The sequence below is a fragment of the Maylandia zebra genome, linkage group LG18 (genome assembly GCF_041146795.1).
Source record: "Maylandia zebra isolate NMK-2024a linkage group LG18, Mzebra_GT3a, whole genome shotgun sequence".
NCBI classification, from domain to species: Eukaryota; Metazoa; Chordata; class Actinopteri; order Cichliformes; family Cichlidae; genus Maylandia; species Maylandia zebra.
In genome coordinates this window covers 33804394-33820725 of record NC_135184.1, presented here as the reverse complement: position 1 = coordinate 33820725, position 16332 = coordinate 33804394, and the positions used below count along the sequence as shown (strand labels likewise).

The following is a 16332-nucleotide window of genomic DNA, read 5'->3' as shown; positions in this document are numbered from 1 at the left end:
TTCCATTCATTCCTGCCTTCTCGAGAGGCTTCTTATCATGGTTAGATATTGTGAAGTTGGTTGTCTTAACCAAGGAAATGAATCTGTGATTGTACACCTCAGTTTCTGCAGTGCTCTTTCAGGCCTTGTGTTATAGCTGAACAGTTCATCCATTCTTTTGTAAAATCTAACAGATTTTTTGCTCTCTCTCTCTCACACACACAGTTTTTGTTTCAGACCAATGAGTGCTTTGCTCATTTGCACCAATATCTCTTTAACTTCAGATAATAACAAAGGGCACAGGACATGCTTGCCACTCAACTGTCCAAGTCCCATTGAGGCTCCAAATATGGGGGACCGTGAAAAAAATGGCTGCAATTTATAAACAGTTAAGCCAAATCTTTTGTTGAACATCTCAAATTAAAGCTGTAAGTCTGCACTTTAAAATCCACTGTGGTGGTGGACAGAGGCAACGTGACAAAAACTGTGTTGCTGACCAACAAATTGTGGAACTAACTGTATAGTAAGACTAATATTCTGCAACATTTAATTTGCAGACTTACCATAAGTCTGCTAAATTCCACACATTTGATGACTTGGCGAATTATGAAGCACACAATTACTGTACACATTGTTGCCCGAGTCAGGCAAAAACTGGCATCATCTCTTTGAGCAAACTACAATTTTCAGGCAAATTTAACAAGGTTCATGAAGAAACCTGCAGAAAGTAAGCAAAAAGAGTGGCAATAGAAGGCTGAAGAAGCCCTGGGTCAGATAAGGGAGACAAGATAAGCTGTGTGCTGGAGCTAATGGGTTTACCAAAGACACAGATCACATCTTACAAGCAGACTTACCCTACTGCTTTAATCACAGCACTTCTACAGAACAGCTTTTTCTTCACCACCTCAACTTATTGGACTCGTGTCAACGGAAATTACTGTTCAGAGATTAAGCGGCTCAGTAAACAACTTGGAAACTGCTATAAAAAGATTCCTTCTTCTTTGTTCTTTCTTTCAGGATATTTCTAGGAGGAGACTGAAGAGTAGCAGACTATAGCATCTATTATTCAGAAGGTTGCTGGTTCAATCTCTGGCTGTTCCAGTCTGCATGCTAAAGTATTCTTGGGCAAGACACTGAACCCTGAGTTGGTCCTGATGCATTCATAAGAGTTCAGAGCTCAGCACGGTTCTCCGCTGGCAGACTATAGGGGGCCATGGACAGCCCATCTATGAGAAGAGGGTATCTGTTGCCATTTGTAGGCAGTGTCCAAATGTGGTTCAACCGATCTATGGGACACTGTTGCTTGTGCTGCTGCTGGTCCATCAGCAGCTGTAGAGAACAGTGAGGTTTTAACAAACAAAGAGATAAAGTGAAACTGAGTGTTAAAAACACTTAAAGTACCCACAGCACCCACAGTGTGTACTTTTTATGCTGCCTTTTTTTAAAAACTTGGATATTTTTTAAAATCTCATTTCTTCCTCATTATGACGCTCAGTTTGAACTTCAGCATCATGACCATGTTTGACCATGTCTACAAATTTACATTGCTGCCATGTGATTGGCTGATTAGATATGTGTGTTAATGAGCAGTTAAACAGGCTGGTGAGTGTATACTGGACGTGAAACAAAAGAATCAACTGAAAAGATGGCACATTAAACCAAATGTCTGAATATAACTTGAGTGGGAGCAGGTTATGTTCAACATAAGTTTCTAATCCCGTAATCTCATTTTGTAGCACTTCTTTCTTCTTTAAACTTGTTCTACACACCTGTAAAGTTTTATCACTGTATCTTGCAGGTTATGTCACTATTGTGTTGCACTATTCACCCACAGTCGCCACAACGTTCACAAGAACGTGTTTTGCCACACTTCCAAACATATATGCACACTTTACAGAAAGGGTCAGAGCAGACTACCTACTGAGGAGACTGAGATCTTTTGGAGTGTAAGGGATGCTGCTGAAGACCTTTTCTGACTCTGTGGTAGCGTCAGCCATCTTCTGTGGTGTTGTGTGTTGGAACAGCAGCATATCTACAGCTGAGAGGAAGTGGCTGGATAAGCTAATCAAGAAGGCCAGCTCTGTCCTAGGATGCCCCCTCGTTTTTCCATTGTCTGTAAAAAGTCTCGGTTTTTTAAGCACAAATATACAGCACATTTTGTACATTCTTTTTAAAAACAATTACCCTACTCCGTTGCACATTTCTTTGAATCCAAGTATGCTATTTTTAATAACAGTAAAGTATTTTTTTTTCTTATGTTTTAAATTTCACTTAAGAGACCATACAGTCTCTTATTCCTTATTTTTGCTCCATGCTGGTCACTCTTCTACTGGAACACTTGAATTTCCCCAGTGAGGGACGATAAAGGATATTTCTATTTCTATTCTATTCTGTACATACAGACTGACTGGGATCAGAGACATTAGAGTGCTGAGAGCCAAGTCGAAGCAGCACGTGTTAATCCAGGCAGGGTTTGTGCCACAAATAAACTGACAGCCTTGTGAAAAACTTGTGGTTTTGATGGCCTCAATCCAGCTGCTACACATATACATTGAAACGGACACAGAGAAACCCTAGGGACTGTAATTTGGACACAAAAAAATCCCTTAATCTGCAATAAGTACCAGTCCACTTTACGAGTAAAAATGCAGCCCTACTGCAAACTAAACATAAGACAAGCAAACAAGATTCCTCTAAAAAAGATAAATAGTAATAATCTGCATATCTTCCTCTGCAATTTAGACATTAGCTGGAACAAAACAATCCTCGCAATATTCACCAGTGTTAGCACTAGTTTAAGTTTATTAGATAAAGATATGAGGTAGATAAAGGGTAAACAGTACATTTCAAATCTCCTGCACACATGTGCTAAGATGCTGTGGGTCCTATACAGATACTGTGACAGGCCTCTAACTGAGAACACAGATGAACTCTCCAGCCTCAGTTCCCTCACAGTACTGCAGACACTGCTGAAAAAAGCTGTTATGTAATGTTATTAACTCACCAAATGAATGGCACTAACACACCGTGATGAACACATGCATGTCAGATTTCAGGAGTCAGTGTGGGGATGCTCCACCTCCACTATGCCGAGGAATTCTCCCTGCAATGGTCACTATATAAGCATAGAGGCCAATGCAAGGTTCAATAACTTGTACGCTGACTGCTGAATGAGAATATTTTAAAAAAAATTAAAAATTCCCCACTTGCCCATGCGGGCGGTCTACTCTTCAAGCTCTGGTCCTCTACCAGAGGCCTGGGAGCTTGAGGGTCCTGCGCAGTATCTTAGCTGTTCCCAGGACTGCGCTCTTCTGGACAGAGATCTCCGATTGTTGTTCCTGGAATCTGCTGGAGCCACTCGACTAGTTTGGGAGTCACCGCACCGAGTACTCCGATTACCACTGGGATCGCTGTTACACCTCTGTCCACATTTTTTCGAGTTCTTCTCTGAGCCCTTTATTTCTCGTGTTCCTTCTTCCTGATGTTGCTGTCATTGGGAACCGCTACATCGATCACTACGGCTGTCTTCTTCTGTTTGTCTACCACCACTATATCCGGTTGGTTAGCCACCACCATTTTGTCCATCTGTAACTGGAAGTCCCACAGGACCTTAGCTCGGACATTCTCCATCACCCTTGGGGGCGTCTCCCATTTTGACCTCAGGACTTCTTGTTCTTACCGTTCAGCTGACTCCTCAGGACTTGCCTGACCCTCTGCAGGTACTTGGTGGTTGCAGCCTTTCTAGCGGCCTCTTCATGGTTCCCATTCGCCTGCGGGATCCCCAGGTACTTGTAACTGTCCTCTATGTCTGCAATGTTACCTTCTGGTAGTTCGATCCCCTCAGTTCTGACTACCTTCCATCTCTTTATTATCATCCGACTACACTTCTCCAGTCCGAAAGACATTCCGATCTCATTGCTGTATATACTGATGGTGTGGATCAGTGAATCGATGTCTCGTTCACTCTTGGCATACAGCTTGATGTCATCCATGTACAGGAGGTGGCTGACAACTGCTCCGTTCCGTAGTCGGTATCCGTAGCCAGTCTTGTCAATGATCTCACTGAGGGGGTTCAGGCCTATGCAGAACAGCAGTGGGGACAGAGCATCTCCTTGGTAGATCCTGCACGTGATAATGACTGGTGCTATGGGCTTGAAGTTGGCCTCTAGTGTTGTCCGCCACATCCCCATTAAGTTCCTGATGAAGGCTCTTAGGGTCCTGTTGATCTTATATAGTTCTAGGCATTCCAGGATCCAGGTGTGGGGCATTGAGTCATAGGCCTTCTTGCAATCAATCCAGGCAGTGCACAGGCTGGTCAGCCTAGTCTTGCAGTCTAGGCTGACTGCTTGGTCTATCAGTAGCTGGTGTTTTGCGCCTCTGGTATTCTTGCCCATCCCTTTCTGTGCCGTACTCATGTATTGACCCATGTGCCTGTTCATCTTAGCAGCTATGATGCCTGACAGGAGCTTCCACGTGGTGCTGAGGCAGGTTATTGGTCGGTAGTTGGAGGGGACCGGTCCCTTCTGGGGGGTCCTTGAGGATCAGGACCATCCGGCCTTTGGTTAGCCATTCTGGGTGTCTCTCGTCAACCAGCATGGTTACTGGACCCTGTTCAGGGAGGTTGCTGTGGTCTGCTCTTAGATCCACTAGCCACTGAGCATTGCCATTATGAGTTGCGTCCTTCTCCCATATGCTCTTCCAATATTGCGCCGTCTCCTGCCTTGGTGGTGCCGATTTCATATTGTTCCTCTGCCACTGAGAGTACACCTTGGCTGGTATACACACACACACACGCACATATATACATGTATATGTAGACCCAGTTTCGGTGTCTGGTTGCTGGGTTGGGGTTAACATTCATTCAGCTTTCACTTTGGGTTCTTGGGCGATATGTAAAAAGTTTCCAACTGACAGTCCAATAACCGATGATAGGCGATATATTCATGCAGACTTTTTGATGGGCAGAGCAATGTAATCATGTATGGACTGATTTGCGCGTTTCAAATTTGTACGTTTTGTTTGGAGGGAATATTTCACCTTCTTATCTTGCTTGTTTCAGTATTAACATAGATACTTTTTGGATTACTCATTTATTTATTTGAGATGCACCAAATCGCACAAAAGACTTAACTTTACGTCAGAGATTCTTTTTATGTTCGCTGGCAGGGACATTTTTAACTTACTTTGTGTTTAATTTTGTATTTGTTGTTTGGTCGAGTGTGTAAAACACATAAACACTGGAACGGCCTGTAAACACAGTTATAGTGGAAAAAAGAAGCCATTTCTTCTTTGTTTCCCTCCCCACCATTGTGTTTTGGGTTTTTTTGTAATAATATGTTTTCTGAACTCCTTTCTTTCTTTCTGTTATGAGTCTGAGTAAATGGTAAATGGCCTGTATTTGTATAGTGCTTTACTAGTCCCTAAGGACCCCAAAGCGCTTTACATATCCAGTCATCCACCCATTCACACACACATTCACACACTGGTGATGGCAGCTACATTGTAGCCACAGCCACCAGTAGGCAACGGGTGAAGTGTCTTGCCCAAGGACACAACAACCGAAACTGTCAAAGCCGGGGCTCGAACCGGCAACCTTCCAATTACAAGGCGACCTCCCAACTCTTGAGCCACGATCGCCCCACCCGAGTAAATGAATTGCTGCATTTGTTCGCAGCTGGAAGAGGATGCTGTTAAAACAGCGCTATTATTTTTACGGTTGACTGCTTCTCTTAGCTTCAACCAACATTTTTAGCAAACTTACTCATGGGCAAATAAATAAATCACTCTTGTAAAAACGATCAGCGGAAGGCTCAGCCTATCTTCAATATATTCGTCCAGTCGCCCAACCTTAAATTGAACTACTCGTTCTTGTAGAGAACCAGTTCTCGATTCCCATCCCTAGGAGTGGTACTTGTTGTTGCCCTGAACCAGGGAATACTTGCAGCATCCATTCATGAATTGCAGTCTGAACTGAAGCACAGACTGATGACAGTGCTTGCCATGTTTTCCAAGGATGGCAAAGCAGAAAGATTTAACATCTCTAATCTGATTGGAGTAGACATGTAAAAGCCCCTCCCCCACTTCATCTGCCTGATGCTCACACATCCCTGGATTCATTTTCACCCAGACGCCCTGATGTGACCCATCAGATTCTAATCTTAAATTACCTGAAAGAGTCCAGCAAGTACAAGAAGGAAGCTGAGTTAATGTATTCTTCAACTGCAAGTGTGTGTGTGAGACAAAGAGAGAGTGAGGCTGTGTGTGGATCCTACTTCCTAGGTAAAATCAGCTCACACATTTGACAGGTAGTGCGCCTCATGCACATACATAGTCTCTGCAACATGGAGAGCATGTGACAGATGGCTCATGGAGGATTTATTTCCATGGATACACACAAAAATAACTGCAAAGTAAAACGCTGTCTCTAATATTATTACACTGTGACTAAAGGACAAGGTGAAACCATTAAAATAAAGATGTAAAAAAACATCATAAACAATAAAAGAAAATCATAAAAAGAAAGAAATGAAAGTCTACAATCGCTGTGTTTTTTTTGTATGTTTTTTAAATTCTGTTATCCAAATCCCTTCAGAAAGTATTATTCCCAATCGTTGTTTTTTTGTTTTGTTTACACACTGAGGTGGACAACAGCACAACGACAACACCTTTACAACCAAATATGGGTGTAGGGCACAATCAGCCAAGGTTTCGGGTGAGCTCATTGTGAAACCTAGCCCCACCCCACCATGTGATTTTCTGAGGTCAGATGGCCCAGGATGTGAGTGGGCGTTAACCCATTGTGACGACCTACACCCATTTTCACACCTTGGCTCATGTGATTAGGTAGAGGATCATTAGGGGGTCCATTGTCCCTCTCAGTGGGTTGCTCCTACACGGCTTAAATCTGGGACTCTCCAACATGTGACCCTAGAACTGAAGAAGCTTCTCGGATGAGAGGTGAAACGTCTTCAAGCAACTCAAAGAAGTCCAGACGCTTTTCTTTCCAAGCTCCTTAGACTACAATGACCTGGATGACTGAGAACCTTCACAGACATACTTCATCTAAACCTGCAGCATGCATAAAGTCATTAATCAACCACTTTGCCAAGTTGACAGAGGCTGCAGATCAGATCAACAGTTAAGACTCTACATCGCGAATGGACAAGCAACTGATTATGTTTGTCATAAAAAAGTAATAAAATAGTTACAGAGATGATCCAAGATGGCGCCGCGTATGGATGCCCTGGTGCTTCAGTGCGTTACTTTTGTCTTGTTTTTGTGTATTTCTTCTGTGTCTGGGCACTCCTCTGGATATTCTTACACCAGAGAAGAGCTCCTTAACTGCAGGACTACAACGCCTGTGGATTTATTTCCAATATTTGTCGCATCTGCGGCAGATTTACTGCTGACTCTGATCAGGAAAGTGAGTAGCACTCATAATTCTTATTCTCATGTATATCTCATGCACATATCTTTCTCTCTACATAGCACTTTAATTCTTATTGTTTGCACTGAAGCACCGCAGCAATTTCCTAATGTTGTAAACCTCAACATCTGGCAATAAACCCATTCTGATTCTGATTCTGAGACTGGGTCCTGTGTGTGTGTGTGTGTGTGTGTGTGTGTGTGTGTGTGTGTGTGTGTGTGTGTGTGTGTGTGTGTGTGTGTGTGTGTGTGTGTGTACATATTTAGACATCTTTGTGAGGACAGAAAATTGACATGCTACTATACTTGTCGGGACTAACAGTCAGTAATGGGGACGAAATGCCGTCCCCACAAGTTTGAAGGCATGTTTGAGGCTCAAAATGTGGTTTTAGTGTCAGGATTACAGTTAGGTTATATATAAATGTCTCACTGTGACGCTAAATGCTAAGCCATCAGGTGTTTTAAAAATTAATCGGCTATGTACCACAGGCCTTCAAGCTGGCTGTAGTTAAACCTTTACTCAAAAAGCATCTCTAGACCCAGCAGTCTTAGCTAATTATAGGCCAATCTCCAACCTTCCTTTCATATCAAACATCCTTGAAAGAGTAGTTGTCAAACAGCTAACAGATCATCTGCAGAGGAATGGTTTATTTGAAGAGTTTCAGTCAGGTTTCAGAGCTCATCACAGCACAGAAACAGCTTTAGTGAAGGTTACAAATGATCTTCTTATGGCCTCTGACAGTGGACTCATCTCTGTGCTTGTCCTGCTAAAAAGCTGGTGGCCTAAAAACATGCAAAAAAGCCTTATTTTTCCTCTGTACAAATGCTGAATATAAACTTCAGTTTCATTGGATACTGCCTTTACACTGCTATGTTCGTCTTGCTTTCATTTCTAGAAAATAAACGTGCAGATGCTTAAATGTCTTCTTTATCTTAGCCGGTCTGTAAGTCAGTGACGTCAGACTTACAGACGAGATTCTGGGTCCAAAGTCAAACGAACACTGTGGGTTTACTGAGAGTTAAAAACTGTCTAAATTCTTTCATCTTTAATAAAAGGATCAGTGTTGCTGCTTTACTATGGAACGCCAGGACTGCCATAATGAATTAATTAAATACACCATTAAATAATTAATTAAATGTGGCAATAATTAAATACAAATGGGAAATAATTAATTAAATAAATATTTTTGACACATTTAATTAATTATTGACACAAATGGCAACTGTTCAGAGACGTGGTTACAAAGAGGATTTCAAACTCCAGGCTGTCAGTCACACAGTAGAAGTTGGGAACAGAGCAGCTGTGAAATCTGTCTTTCATATTATGCTCAGCGTCTTTTAGTTTACATTTTGACTGCACAATTGTGAGCTTTTTGTTATGCACAAAAACAACATTGTTTTATTTTAAAATTAAATATCGCGATAGAATATGGGTAAAACGCGCATGCGCAGTGCCTTTGTTTTCATACGCACATGGCGGAAAAGGCACGGCGGTGACGGAGAATGACAAGGGCGAAAGCGGATCGTTAAATGAAACGGATGAACCAGAACTGGTTTGTAAAAATGCTGCAACTTCAGTGGTGTGGAACTGGTTTGGCTTTCGTCCGTCAGATACACAACAAAACACTATTTTTGGTAGAGCATGCTAGCGGGCCGTCGTTATTACCGTGTTGTTTGATTTTAAGTGTGCCATATTTTCCAATCCTTTGATTTTTCTGAAAATCGGCAGTGCCCCTTATAATCCCGTGTGCCTTATATATTAATCCTGGTTTTGTTTACCGACCTCGAAATGATTTTATGTGGCGCTCGAAAATCTGTCAAATGTTTAGTACGACTTTGCTAAGCTACGAACCCGCACCACTTGATGGCTTGTCGGAGCATTACGGCTATCGTAGGCTTCAACATAATATTACCGTATTGCGTGTGTATAACCTCTTTTTCAGTTTTGAGGATATTATACATGGTTATGCTGAGGATATGTTGGCCAATTTCCACTGGAAATGCCTTTTGGTTAAACTGTCAGCAAAGAATTTACATTTGCATTGTTAAAGTTTATATAACTGTAATGCACATAAAAAAAACAGCTGCTTGTTTAAGAGAAAATACATTGATGGGTTTTTTTGCACTAATAAAGTTGAGGAGTTGTAAAGTATTTTTTCTAGTGTCAATTATATCGTCAGTTATATCGTTATCGCAAATTTTCAAATCTATATCGTGATAAATATTTTGGGTCATATCGCCCTGCTCTACTACTAACAACTGCGCTGCCAAAAATGTGTCAGTGCAAAGAAAAAGAAGAGACCATGATTAGCTCTTCATTCACTGTCAGACACCTTAATAATGTTCAGTTCAAACTGCAGAACACACACAATGCAGACAGACGCCGAGCTGTAACAGAGGAGAGGCTCAAAGTAGCACACTCTGCTTTTTATTGTTTAATCTGAGAGTCACTGGAAATGGTAAAAACTAGTCCCTAAGGACCCCAAAGCGCTTTACACAACCAGTCATCCACCCATTCACACACTGGTGATGGCAGCTACATTGTAGCCCCAGCCACCCTGGGGCGCACTGACAGAGGCGAGGCTGCCGGACACTGGCGCCACCGGGCCCTCTGACCACCACCAGTAGGCAACGGGTGAAGTCTCTCGCCCAAGGACACAACGACCGCCCCAAATGTAAAAATACTGGACACTGGTGATCATTTACATGGGTGAGTACAAATTCAGAGTCGGTGCTGTTTCACAGTTACTCTGCACAGCTCTCTGTATGTCACCACTGATAGCAGAGCTGGTTGTACAGTAAACTTTATTGGAAATGTCCCTTAGCACAGCAATGCACGCTCCAGTGTTGGGTAGTGTCACATCCTGAGTAAGCCCTGCCTTCACTGCGGTCGCTGCAGTTTGCTTCATTTACCTCCATCATTTGAATGTGCTCCTTCTAAAGGGGTCAAGTCATTGCTGCAGTAGGTTTAGCCTGATTGTCTGAACTGATTCTAAAGAAGAAGAAGCAGCAGCACTGTCTTTGGAAAAAAGAAAACACTTTTCAATAATAATAGCAGTGATCTGAATGAAGAGTGGAAGTTACACTACTTGTTAACTGCTGAGCACACAGTGAGAAAACTAACTTAATACTGGTGCAGGACTGTTAATGACAGCACTGTAAAAAACAGCTTCAGTCATGTTGATGTTGACTTTTAAAGCGGAAAAAGCATCGCCTTCACGCAAACACACTTCACACATGTTTTTGCTTTTTTAGGCAGACTTTAGCTCATTGAGAAGAAAAACTAGACTCTGTAAGAAAGCAAGAATTTGATTCAATAACCGCTGGTCAAATTCAACATTGTTCACTTCTGACTCAGACCTCCTGGTTGGGGATAAACAGAGGAGTTAGTGGCTTCCCTGTGGCCATGTTTTCTGCTGCTTGGCCTCCCTCAAGGTTTCCCGTTCACACGGAAGGGCAGAAGGTTTTCCTCGAATAGTTGTGCAGTGGTTTCACTGCTACCTTAAGCCTTCTGTGTATGAAGCTGCTTGTCTCTTATAGCTGTTTTAGGATAGTTGCTCTCCCTTTAACTGGTTTTCTATGTACATACACATGGAAAGTTGGGAAGGTGCAGATGGAAAACGTCTGCCTTTTCTATTGGTTATAGTGGTCCTGACTAAAATACCCAGCAACAGATGACATGAAGATGTACTTCAGCTGCACCACAGTGTTCACTCAAGCCTGATCAGAAATGGACTCAGTGGAAGTGTGGCTTCTTAAAGTGGACATGAAACACTAGATGTATAAAGGCCATTGCTGCTGCTGATTACTGCCACACCTGTTCTCGATCAAGAATAAGGTGATCCAAGAAAATTCAGGAACAAATGAGAAACAACCCTCAGGTCTGAGTCTGAAAAGGCTAAAGCTGTGTAACTTCAGCCAAACACAGTACGAGCCATTTATCCACAAATGGCGAAAACATGGAACTTATATTGTCTTTGTCTAACGTTTACATTTGCTTGATACTCTGAAACACTGAAGTGTGACAAACATACAAAAAACAGGAATTCAGGAAGCTTGCAAACACGTTTTCACACCACTGTAATTTCCTCTGGTGTTAATAACGTACACGACTGAAGAGCTGGCAGTCCTTACAGGAACAGCATCATTTACAAAGGTGAGACACGTGTCCTTCACATTCAGACATTTTGGAAGTAAAGTGTTTCACATTTCATGTAAAGATACTTTGAACCTTCAAAACACGAACAGTTCTGTGATGCGCACTCGTGCTGGTTATTGCTGACCCCTGCAGTTTTCACACTTTGGTTACTAAGAGCAGAAAAGTGCTGGAGATTAAAGAGCCTGGGATTTTCACAGATTAAACTTTGTCTAATCTGAATGACAAAAACTCAATCTTCAACATCCTGACCTGGAGTTAGCAGCAACTTTCTTTAGCCTCACTGAACTACAGCTTAGCAATGCATGAACCAGTCTCCCACCTGCAGCTTGTGGACAGTGACCTTCCAAGTACAAGCACTGACTACTGCTGCCAGAATCAGTCCATGGCAGCAGAGTCCATCTGACTGCAAGATGAGAGCCTGTCCAGCAGTGACGGGGCTTAAAAATTTGGCCTATAAGGAAACTGATGGTGCCGTTTTCTCAGAAGGATGAAAAAATGAAATCATAAAGCATACCTGGGGTTCCTGCCCAGTAATGTCTGTGTGGGAAACACTGCACTATGAACTGTACTATTCAGTCTGAAAATACAGAGACATTGTTTTTGGTCTGTATCTTATATACTAAACTGTATTCTGTGTACAGTTTCACACAAAACTCTATGTGATCAAGACTTATTTGCTGCCCTAAATGACTATAAGATGCAGGAATGATGCCCAGAGAGCAGACGGTGAGCTGCTGCTCTGTGACAAGCTTAATGAATGTAAACTTACCCATAATGTAAAAAGCACTGTTGTACTGTTGGCTGTGATTTTTAAGCTGAGCACATGTACTAGACCAGCGGTCTCCAACCTTTTTTGCGCTACGGACCGACTTTTTTTTCATGGACCGGCCTTTAATGTGTCACGGATAAATACAAAAAAATAAAACTAGTACCGGTACCGAAAAACAGAAAATTTATTCATAACACAGTGAAAAGACCCAGGAAAACCGAGTTAACGATAAAAACGATAACAAAATAATGCTGAAAACCGATAAAACCCTGAAAACTATACATTTCACACCTGAGCCTCAACTCTCGCGGCCCGGTACCAAACGACTCACGGACCGGTACCGGTCCGAGGCCCGGGGGTTGGGGACCGCTGTTCTAGAGTATATATTGTAACAGTAGTGATTTCATTTCTGTTCAAACCTCTTCAGCCCTTCCTCATTTCTTTATATTTCACTAGGTAAATGTGTAACAGTGATTTACTGAATCGATTCCATGATGTAAATATTTGTTCTGTAAAAATTGTGTGTTTCTGTTTGTATAAGTGCTTTTCTTCTGTTGCTGTTACAACCAAATTTCCCCTTGTGGGACAATTAAAGGATTATTCTGTTCTATATACGCTGCATAACAGAGTTTGTACAATGTTAACAAGCTTGAAAGCTAACACTTGGTATTACTACTAATAACACCATGACTGATGTTCCACTGAGTTTCTTGTGTTTGATTTTGTTTTTAAATCCATGAATGCTTTTACCGCAGTGGCAGCGTGTTTGGGATCATTGGGGTCACAGGCTGAAAAATGAAGCTGTAACAAATCAGTTTTCAGACGGTAGCTAAAATCTGATGGTACTTTGCAGTTTTCGTAATTCCATGAATTTTAACACTACTGGGTTAAATACAACCCTAAACCATGGCAGAACCTCCAACGTGTTTGCCACTCACTTTCCTGACCTCCTCCATACTTACTGATGATGAAGCACACATTGTAAATTTGGATTCAACACTAAAACTGGTCAATGGACTGGTTCTTATATAGCACTTTTCTACCCCGTTGAACTGGACTGATACTGACAGCGACTTGTTGCCACTGCAGCCTTTTCTCCCCGTTTCCTTTCAGTAAAGTGGACACGAAGCACTAAATGTATAAAGGCTCATTTACACCATGCTCCCAAACACTGACATAGATGTAACACTGGCTGTTTGGCTGAATTTAAGAACAAGTGCTTAAAGTTTAGGGCCATCTACTGTCAGTATGATCCCTGGGTTACATTGATTACACTGGTCCGGCTTTTTGGTCTGGTGATTCAAACGGACTCTGCTCCACACTGTTGTCATTTAGAGAGTCCTTCACGACATTACAGCTAACAGGTGGAATTTCCCGTGTAACTGCAGCTAGCCAAAGAACCAGCTACTGCTAAAGACAACGTGAAAGTGGACAGTGTTTCTTATGGTTAAAGGGTGGAACAAGCACAAAATGGTCAGGCATAATCAACAGCCTACAAGTAAGTGAAAAGGTGTGTGTGTGTGTGTGTGTGTGTGTGTGTGTGTGTGAGAGAGAGAGAGGGGGGGGGGGGGGAGAGAGAGAGGGGGGGGGGGGGGGGGAGAGAGAGAGAGAGAGAGAGAAGTGAGTGTGCGCACACCAAAAGACAATATTTTCCTCCCTCAATGCTAGCATGAGCATCATATACTGCAGATATATCTACAGCCACTGTGACATGGAGGAGGAAGACAAACGTCCCCAAAGCATTCAGAGGTGTCCCTATCTGTGATACCATGTGTCACGAGCTGTTTACAACACCAACTACACCTGCATGCGCGCGCGTCCCCGCGTTGCTACTGCTGCTGCTGGTGGTGGGGGTGGTGCAGTGCAATGCAATGCAATGCGACCCCCCCGTCACAGCAGCACAGCCATGGATGTTACACCTCGGAATGTCTGTGTGCTCCTGCGCTGGAAGCTAGCTCTGCACCACCACCCCTAACCTCACACGAAATCACATCAGCACCTCTCATAGGGCTTCGTCAGAACAACGGATAAGTGCTACGTTATATGATTTGTCCTCAGCGCCTGACTGGATCGCATTATCCCGAACAATAGCCTTAGTTACGACAAGACTGCTAATGAAGAAAAAAAGACAGGTCCTGCGTTTCATCAGAAGTGTCAGTGCCGTTTCAGCCATTGCAGCTATGAAATGCAGACAGGTTAACATCACAACTAAGCTAGTTAGTTGTCCTTACCTGGATATCCAGCTCCAGAAAACAAAGGATGATGCTGCGGTTTCTCTCCGTTAGGTCAGAGCGTCTCTTCGGCCTGACAGCATCCTGTTTCCAGTCAGCAGCACCGCTGTGAGGCTGCGCGGCAGCACGAAGGCCGCTTCCGGTCACAACTTCAAGCATTATGGTCGACTTTGACCCTCGTTAACGTTTATATAGTTGTCTATTTATAAAGGACAAAGAAGATATTCATTATACCCTAACAGATTTTAGTGAACCTCTGATAACTTGTTTATGTTGGCGTACTGGCATTTTATAAAGTCCAATCATAAGATGCATCATAAGATGCATCCAATCGTAAAAACAACAGTTAAAATGAACTACAATGAATGTAAAAGCATAAAAAAATCAGAAAGACTAGTCGTAATAAATATTGTAGCATAATATAATTGAGTGATGAGTGAATGAATTAATATACAGATACCTTTGATGTACTGTAGCTGGGCCTACTTTTACTTTTATTTTGAAAGGAAAAACCCTTGTTTTCCGCTTAGTGATCCACTACTGCGGCTACCTTGACGGGGGCTCAGCCCCTGCAATAAAGTAGATAGATGCGGCTGAACGGGAAAGCAGCCTTGGACTGTCTGCTTCTTTACTTAATTTTAAATCCACTCTTAGCATAGACAGTCTTTTATCTCGATTTTCTACGTGGTGTCCTTCACTTTCCCCCCGTGACTCTTTGTATTTATGTTAGACGTTGGCATATCTAGTTCTTTGTTGGTGAGTTCTCCCCTGTGGAATGAATGGAGCGGTCCAGTCATTAAAGGGCCAGTGCGAATCTTATTTTTGACAGCTGGGTGGCCCACATGCATGTGCTAACAGCTAGAATAAGAAGCGGGTTTAGCATTTCTTGCAGCAGCACCCCAAAACTGGCTGAACAATTTCATTGTAAACTGTCCCATTAAACACATGAACACTGATTTAAGTTTTGATCAGGAATGGAGTGTTGCAAGGTTTTTTATTAGAGCCTGCCGATAGAGGAATTTTCAGGCAACCTTGGTATCCTGGGTGGGTAACATGAAGCCAGAACAGCATCTGGTTTTGATACTGAAAACAAAATGTAATTGAAAGATAAAAAAAAAACGTGAACTGAAAAAGCAAACACTGACACTGAATTTTTACATTTACAGTGTTTTTCCTTTTATGCTTGCAATTTCTTTTTTGCTTTTTTCTGTTTCAATCCATTGTCACTGCTTTACATAACAGCAGTTAATGCATGCAATAATGTATTCAATAATCGTGCTGTCTGTCCAGACGGCACAAGTGTACTTCACAGAATAGGTGCACAAGTGAAAGCCCATTACACTAGAGATGTACCGATCTGATATTAAGTATCGGTCTGATATTGACCTAAATTACTGGATCAGATATCGGAGAGAAATAAAAAAATGTAATCCGATCCATTAAATATCAAAAAAGCACCTCACAAAACTTGCGACATGGCGTAACTCGGCTCATGACCGTAGCGCGGCGGAGCAGTATGCATCACGTGATAGAGCGGCTGTGGCATGAGACCTGTTGTCTGGTTGAGCATTTGGAGGCTCGCTACCAAACTGGCATTTCATCTACCAGAAAGTGATCCCAGAGAGAAGTAAAGCAAGTGTGTAAGTTGTAACGTGTGGTGGAGATGAAGCCAGCCGCGGAGGTGTGCAGGTGGATAGCGAATGAGCAACAGCTTCTGACTTTCCAAAAAGTACTCATTTATTTACAATATCAAAAATAAGTGCTACCTC

The 16332-nt window shown here is 42.4% G+C and overlaps 1 protein-coding gene across 1 annotated transcript in view; it reads right to left on the bottom strand.

Moving 5' to 3' along the window:
* The window catches only part of fam110b (family with sequence similarity 110 member B), a 55188-nt gene extending 40475 nt beyond the window's left edge, over positions 1-14713 (bottom strand). The window contains exon 1 of the mRNA XM_004565099.4: positions 14564-14713. The gene's annotated coding sequence lies outside the window, so the exon portion shown is untranslated. The remainder of the gene's footprint in view (positions 1-14563) is intronic.
* Positions 14714-16332: the final 1619 nt, after the last annotated feature.